Source organism: Callorhinus ursinus, unplaced genomic scaffold, assembly GCF_003265705.2.
Source record: "Callorhinus ursinus isolate GAN/ISIS: 27379988/994484 unplaced genomic scaffold, GSC_fseal_2.0 scaffold28, whole genome shotgun sequence".
Classification (NCBI taxonomy): Eukaryota; Metazoa; Chordata; class Mammalia; order Carnivora; family Otariidae; genus Callorhinus; species Callorhinus ursinus.
Window position 1 is genome coordinate 20,248,575 of NW_027397090.1, and position 6,795 is coordinate 20,255,369.

Here is a 6,795-nt window from a genome sequence, read left to right on the forward strand (position 1 = left end):
GACACCCGCACCTGGGGGCCCCTGCACCTGGGGACACTCGCACCTGGGGGCCCCCGCACGTGAGGACACCCGCACCTGAGCGCACCTGGAGACACCCGCACCTGGAAACACCCGCACCTGGGGGCCCCTGCACCTGGGGGCCCCGCACTTGAGGACACCCGCACCTGGGGGCCCCCCGCACCTGAGGGCCCAGGCACTAGGGGCGGGCGAGCAGCGCGTTCTCAAGCCGCCGCCGGCGGGGTCGAGCGCAGAGGGCTCCGGGACCGCAGACGGCGGGTTCGGGTTTCTATCCTGGCCTCAGCTTCGCGGGCGCAGGCGGCGGAACGACCCTCGCCCGCCCTCGCCCGCGGCCCCCACGCTCCTCACGCGCTTTCCACCCGCGGCCGACTCGTCGGGACCGGGGCTTGGGCGACACAGCGCGGCCCTCCGCCTCTCTGGAGACCCGCCAGGCCCGGCGGCCCGCCCTCCCCGCCCGGCCGCACTCACCGCGCACGAAGGGGACGCTCCCGCAGCCACACGCTTGGCCGCCGCGCGCCGCACCCCCCGCGCGCCCCACTACCGCCAGCGCCCACCTCGGCCGCGGCCCGCGCAAGGTCTGAGGACCGCTCCCGAGCCGCGCCCGCCGCCCCGCCCTCGCCGCCGCCCCGAGCCAGTCGCTGCCGCGCGCCGCCGCACGTGACGCTCACCAGCCAATGGCAGCCCGAGGCGGCCTGGGATGCGGCCGGCGGCTCTGCGCGCTTTCAAACCCGGCGGCAACGGGGCTGCCGGGCCCGACTCGGAGGTCGCCGGCAGAAGGAAGGGAGGAGAGGGCCCGGGGTTCGGGCCTGGGCCCCGTCCTCGGGCCGTCCCGCCCGCACGGCCGCGCTCCCCCTGGCCAGCGGTGTGCCCGAGAACCCCCGCACGGGGGGCAGTCCTGGGACCCGGCGGGGCCCGGCGGTCGGCCCCGCACCTGCTGCCCCAACACGCGGGAGCGGGCCACAGGACCACCGGACTCCACCGTCCCGAGCGTGATCGCAAGACTGCCTCTCTCCCTCCCCCGGGGACCCAGGCTCTCTCCGCCCGGTCCTCCCGGCTGGGCGTCCCACCGCAAACCTGGGGCAAGACTTTAGGAGCTCCGGCCTTCCAGAAGCCCCACCCGGCAGCCTCTACCCGCATCTTACGGACTTAGCAACTCACCGAGCTGGAAATTCAGTCTGAGCACGCTTCTGCCCTCAGGGAAATCTCCTTCCCAAAAAGAAGGGAAGGATGCGCGTAGATAGACAAGTAGCAGTCCGCTGCGTCCAGTGCTGGTGTTGGCTTGTTTGCTGTTTGTTTTAAACCTTTGCAAGTGGTCCTGTATCACACAGCTCGGTACAAACAAGCCCTTCTCCTGGATGTGCTGAACTACCTACTGGGCGAGTACGTGCTCTGTGGCTGACCCTGTGCTAGATGCTTTCCGTGTCTTTTCCTATTGAATTCTCGACAACCCTGCGACGTAGGCGTTACTAGCCCCGCGGTGCAGATACATGGTGGCAAACTAGAACGCAGAGGGCTTTGAGATCTACCAAGTGACGTGGTATGAGCTGCTATGCAGCGTCACAAACACATGGGCTAAGGAATATAATTTTGTGTGCTAAGTCAACGAGGGCCACCCTGCTCTAGAGTCGACAAGTATAACGAGATGAGGACAAGGCCACTCCTAGCTCAGGAAGCAGGCCTCACATAATATACCAATGTAAAAATATTGTTATGTCAAAACAATATAGTGACATTGTAAAAGGAACTGTCTTTGACAAACAGAGTCTGAAAGAGAGTTGAAAAGGTTGGACTTGCTTTTTCTCAGCACTGTCCAAGGGAGAGTACCCATATTAGGGTTTATTAATAAGCAACAGGACTGGTTTAAATGGCTCTCGAATACTTGTTCTGCATTAAGCATTGGCAATTCGTGGGGTAAATTAGACAGTGCCCAGCCTGTAGGGAGCCCACAGTCTATGGGGAGAAAGACAGGAGCACAGAGGACCTGAACTCATCAGGATAACCCTGGGTGGTGTGGGAACGTATCCATCCTGGAGGGGAACACAGGAGGGAGGGGAGGGGAGGGGAGGGGAGGGGGACAAGGAAGGAGGGAGTTGTCAGAGAAGGTCTCAAGGTGATAACTGAATGCGGGTCTTGAAAACGAAGAGGAGGGGACAAGCTAAGTGTAGGGAATGATAGTACAAAAGTATGTAGGCAAGAGGGTGTCACGTATGTGACTGCTGGGTATGAAGAGAGGACTAGAAGAGCATCCTGAAGAGTCAGATGGTGCCCTGTCGTGGTGGGTCATGGATGCTAAGGGGTTTGCCTCCTATGGCCACCAGCATAGTTCACTCCTTGCTGACTTTACCTTGTGTGCAGTCTTGGTGGCTTTCTTAATTTAGATACCCTCTGTTCCCCCAGCCATTGGATGGGCACCTGACTCAAGCTAAGCCGGTTGGATCATCTACCAGGAGTGAGAGTGGAAGTATCGGGATGGGGAGTCGAGGGTTGAAACATCCCCACTGGAGAGAAGGCGAGGGGGTTGCCTTATGGATTCATGAAAAGTGTACAAAATGGGGTAGAAAGCACCGCAGAGGATAGAGGTACAGTGTGGGATGTTTCCTCAGCCTACTCAGTAAACTGCAGTCTCATTACTTCATTTCACACCTCACACCTGGATACGAAAACTGTATTTTAGTCCTTAGAAAGATGTACTCTGGGGCGCCTGGGTGGCTCAGTTGGTTAAGCGACTGCCTTCGGCTCAGGTCATGATCCTGGAGTCCCGGGATCGAGTCCCGCATCGGGCTCCCTGCTCGGTGGAGAGCCTGCTTCTCCCTCTCCCTCTGCCTGCCTCTCTGCCTACTTGTGCTCTCTCTCTATCTCTGTCAAATAAATAAATAAAATCTTTAAAAAAAAAAAAAAGATGTACTCTGTACTTACTTTGATCTTATTTTCTAACCCAAAATTAAATACTTAGTATTTTAAATCAGCACTGTTAAGGAAAGTCTGGACTACAGAGACATCATTTCTCTGTGACAATTTGGATGGGGTGTTCCACCAAAAAAATTTTTTGAGCAATATGTGCAAACACCCCATCCAGTTTCACCCTCGTTCTATGTTCACAGGACAACCTTCCCCGGGTTTCAACGGAAAAACAAGTTTCCCCAGTGGAAACATGGTTACTGTGTTATTTATATTACACAGGAATTCTTTAGGTTTGCAGATTTCTAAGGGCTTAAAACCATTGCGGCCTCCCACCCAAAAGGAAACATAACTAACTGCCCAGGAGAACTTTGACCTTGAGAGACCTGCACTAGGGCTGTGAGTCCAAGACACAGCCGGTAGCTGTGCCCCAGGCTCACTTCTCCTCTAAATCCCATAATCCTAATTTACACTGAGAACATAGCTTCGAGAGGATGTGGGAAGTGTAGTTTCCACAGCTGCAGCCAGGAGAATGGATGGAAACCGTGCAGGCCGGTTCACTTTGGCCACCACACAGAGACACCGCTCCACGGCCTCCTCAGTGGAGGCGGAGGGATGACGAGGTCTCACTCCATCCTTTGTCCGCCCCAGGGAGACACCGGTGCGCAGAAACGAGCCTGGAGTCCGTGCACTTCGGTTCTGATGCCTTGAAATCAAAGGCACATACTTTTCAAAAAGTGAGAGAGTAGGTTACTGCATATGAACCCTGATTTTAAGCACTTTTACATCTCTCACTAAATAATACTAGCTTTCTAGTCAAAATACTGATAAAGGAAGAAAAAACGATCAGACAATTAGTTATCAACTAAATGTATTCCCGTGAGTCTGAGTCATTCTTTGATCTAGTGACTAAAGTTGTGGACCTTAGCGTAGATGCATTTTCTGAGCTGAAAGTCGATTAGAACTGACACGCGAACATGTACTCTCTCTCTCCTTTCGCTGCTACTCTAGAGTAAAAGTATCATTGTGAGAAGCCAGAGCACACAGAATCCTTTTCAAACTAATGCAGATGAAAATGTCATTTCTCATCTCTCTAGCAACTTCTTGGTTTGACTGAAAATGACTTATTTGATCCATCAGTGAAGCTTCTTAATTATTCCGTTGTAGGAAACCCTGCCTAGATGAATCGGTATTAACTTTGAAACAAGGAAGTCCTATCGGGTGCTCAGGATAAAGAGCAGTAAAGTTGAGATAAGACGACATTGTGGGTGGTATGGAATGAAAACACATCTCTGTTCTTAAGTTCCAGGAGGGCCACTAATTAGAGCCACTTGCAAGGAAACTCTTTAATTTAGTTGTGATATGTGATGCTGGGTTTCTGGTGACACCTTCAAAATAATGTTTTTTCTTAGGGCATAAAAAAGTTGCAAATTAGATTACATTAAAATGACAATTTTTTAGCATTTCCATTTATTTTAATCCCCACTTTTGTTTTGTTGTTTTGCTTTCCAGACTTGGATCTCTGAAAATTAATGATTGATTGGACTAATTCAGTAGCCTGGTTGATGAATTAGAGCATTAACAAGAAAATTTTGATGTAAGTATGAATCTTTAAGTCATATTTCCAACCTTCTACCATAGGCATTCTTTGGTTAATATTAAAAGTTTATTCCATGGCATTATTTCCAGTTATGTTCTTCTCAAATATATACTTTACTCACTGTTTCTCCATCTCTCTGCATCCATCCAGTGCAATGGAGATAAATGGACAATCACTCTTGAACACACAGCGGGCTTCTACTGAAGCACTTGGCCTGTTAGCCCAGCTCCAATGTCGTTTTTTTGGTAGAATGAATGTTCTGGCATAGCAGTCATCCAAGTTGTGATTTTGTTTCCTTATAATCATTGCAATTGTGTTTGAAATAGCCATAATGCAATTTTCTCAATATGAGCTATTTTTAGCAGTGCAAAACTCTGACTGCAATTTTTTTCATTTTATTTCTTAATATAAGGTTGACATTCTTGTTTAACCATATCCACAGACTACCTTAATGAACACAAATGTGTCACATGATCTTTAAATAAGCGAAAGTCACTATGTTCCAAGGCAAACAAACAAACAAAAAGTTACATCATCATGACACAAAAATGACACCATAACAGGTAAACTCTGCTCCAAGATTTTGACTAATTTTTCTTTTTTCTTTAAAAACAGGAAAACATCTATCTTCAACTATAAAATATATGTTCATTGAAAAAATAAATTTCGGGGACCCTGAGTGGCTCAGTCAAACATCTGACCCTTGGTGGGTTGTGATTTTGGGGTCCTGGAATGGAGCCCCATGTTGGGCTCTGCACTCAGCAGGGAGTCTGCTTCTCCCTTTGCCCCTCTCCCCCGCTCCTTTCCCCCACCTGCTTGCACTGTGTGTGATCAAGAGTGTTTTTTTCTCGCTCATAAATAAAATCTTTATTAAGTAAATAAATTTCAAGAAAGGCAAAAGAGCATGGGGAATATACATGGTGGTTTATATTGTCTGAGACATTTTTTCTATGAATTTATTCAAACTCAAGTGCAATTTTACATACGATCATACCACAGGATGGTTCACAACTGGGTTGTTACTTAACATAGACAGCTTTGCATAACAAATCACCACAAACTGCAGCTGAAGACAACATGTATTTATGATCTCACAGTTTTTGTGGCCAGGTTATAACTTAGGAATCGGACAGGGTCAAAGTCTCATCAAGGACTTGATGGGGAGAGACCTGCCTCCCAGCTCCGTCAGGTTCCTGGCAGGACTCACCTCCTCGCAGGTATAGACCGGGGTCCCTATTTTCTTGCAGACGGTCAGCGGTGGGCTGTTCACAGCTCCGAGGTCAGCCTCAGTCCCTAGCCACGTGGTCCTCTCCATAGACTGTGTCACAACACGGCAGCTTCTTCAAAGCCAGCAAAGGACAGAGAAGCATCATCATTATTTTTTTTTTAAAGATTTTATTTATTTTACAGAGAGAGAGAGCACAAGCAGGGGGATCGGCAAGTGGAGGGAGAGGGAGAAGCAGGCTTCCCGCTGAGCAAGGAGCCCAATGTGGGGCTCGATCCCAGGGCCCTGGGATCATGACCCGAGCCGAAGGCAGATGCTTAACCATCTCAGCCACCCAGGCGCCCGCATCATCATTATTTTTTAATCGTTTTTACTACCCAAGGCCTACATTTTTTTTGGCTTTTTTTTTTAATTGAAGTATAGTTGGTTCACAATGTTATATCAGTTTCAGGTGTTCAACACAGTGATTCGACAACCCTGTACGTTATGCCATGTTTACCATGAGCGTAGCTAAAAAATGTGGCACGTTTCACAAATCTGCAAGTCACCTTTGTGCAAGAGCTATGCCAGTCTTCTTTGTTTCTTTCCAACTTGGGTGTGTGTGCTGGTGAATCGAGCACAGAACCATTACCCTTTCAATGGTAGCATAATACTCCGCTCTATGAACGTAACGTAGTTTATCCTCTATAGATACCAGGTTGTTTCAAATTTTTCTTAATTATAAACGAAGCTACAGTGCAGCTTTGTGACTTCTCCTGTTCTTTCCTTCCTGTAACCCCTAGAAGTGGAATTGCGGAGTCAAATAGTATGTACTTTTAAAACGTTTTTACACTTGGGGCACCTGGCTGGCTCAGTCGAGACAGCACGCGACTCTTGATCTCAATGTTGTGAATCCGAGCCCCATATTGGGTGTAGAGATTACTTAAAAATAAAATCTTAAGGGGCGCCGGGGTGGCTCAGTAGTTAAGCATCTGCCTTCGGCTCAGGTCATGGTCCCGGGGTCCTGGAACTGAGCCCCGCATTGGGCTCCTTGCTCGGCGGGAAGCCTGCTTCT

At 49.7% G+C, this 6,795-nt stretch overlaps 1 protein-coding gene and 1 non-coding gene across 23 annotated transcripts in view; both read right to left on the bottom strand.

Annotated features, from left to right (window-relative positions):
* Window positions 1-620, bottom strand: part of PTPDC1 (protein tyrosine phosphatase domain containing 1) — a 58,923-nt gene extending 58,303 nt beyond the window's left edge. For 18 of the 22 annotated variants that reach the window (XM_073878243.1, XM_073878242.1, XM_073878241.1 and 15 more), the window contains exon 1: window positions 487-620. The gene's annotated coding sequence lies outside the window, so the exon portion shown is untranslated. The other 4 variants (XM_073878232.1, XM_073878227.1, XM_073878225.1 and 1 more) reach the window with 4 other exon arrangements.
* A 5,634-nt stretch (window positions 621-6,254) lies between these two features.
* LOC112838940 (U6 spliceosomal RNA) lies at window positions 6,255-6,361 on the bottom strand. Its single transcript, XR_003212096.1, has one exon. It is a non-coding gene; the product is annotated as a U6 spliceosomal RNA (small nuclear RNA).
* Between the last annotated feature and the right edge of the window lie 434 nt (window positions 6,362-6,795).